Source organism: Bison bison, unplaced genomic scaffold (assembly GCF_000754665.1).
Source record: "Bison bison bison isolate TAMUID 2011002044 unplaced genomic scaffold, Bison_UMD1.0 scf7180017864358, whole genome shotgun sequence".
In the NCBI taxonomy this organism is placed as follows: Eukaryota; Metazoa; Chordata; class Mammalia; order Artiodactyla; family Bovidae; genus Bison; species Bison bison.
Window position 1 is genome coordinate 134,138 of NW_011494930.1, and position 885 is coordinate 135,022.

General features: G+C 36.6%; 1 protein-coding gene and 1 pseudogene across 1 annotated transcript in view; both read right to left on the reverse strand.

Moving 5' to 3' along the window:
- LOC104999630 overlaps window positions 1-477 on the reverse strand; it is a 3,469-nt pseudogene extending 2,992 nt beyond the window's left edge.
- LOC104999631 (EGF-like module-containing mucin-like hormone receptor-like 2) overlaps window positions 1-885 on the reverse strand; it is a 317,660-nt gene that overhangs the window by 124,225 nt on the left and 192,550 nt on the right.

The following is an 885-nucleotide window of genomic DNA, read 5'->3' on the forward strand; positions in this document are numbered from 1 at the left end:
GAGGAACCAGAGATCAAACTAGCCAACATCTGATGGATCATCAAAAAAGCAAGAGAGCTCTAGAAAAACATCTATTCCTGCTTTATTGACTATGCCAAAGCCTTTGACTGTGTGGATCACAATAAACTGTGGAAAATTATGAAAGAGATGGGAATACCAGACCACCTGACCTGCCTCTTGAGAAACCTATATGCAGGTCAGGAAGCAACAGTTAGAACTGGACATGGAACAACAGACTGGTTCTGTCCTGTGGACAGAGGAGCCTGGCAGGCTATGGTCCATAGAGTCACAAAGAGTCGGAGATGACTGAAGCGACTTAGCACACATGCATGCTGCTTTTCATTACCTAACAGGAAACCACTGGTCTGGATGTTTCTTCCTCCTGTTTTGCCTGATGATTACTTCTCTGAAATTTCTAAGTATTTGCATAGCATTACTGGTATTTGTACTGCAAGACTCTTCAAAAGTGGTTTTCATGTCTTTTTGATATATGAAGACCTCCTATATCAAACATGAAGACTCATTTTATTGGTCTTTTTGCATGTATGAGGACCTTGGTTCAGAGTGAATAGAATTATTTATGTGCTATATATTAACAGATTAAAAAAATTTTTTTGTGTGTACACATTTAGTTTTATTGTAACCAAGCAACTTGTACACTTTTAACATTTAAAACTGGACATCATCTTTCCTTTCCAGTGAAACAAAAAGAAAAATTTAAAAATAAACAGGAGCAAAATTACAATAGAGAATTTCAATTGCAAATAAGATCTTACAGGTTCTGCTAATTCTCTCATCAAGCGGCAGGGCTCAAGTCATCATTAGAAGAGAATTTTATTTTAAAAGTGTCATCTTAAACTGCAAGGATTTCCATTAAACAGCATA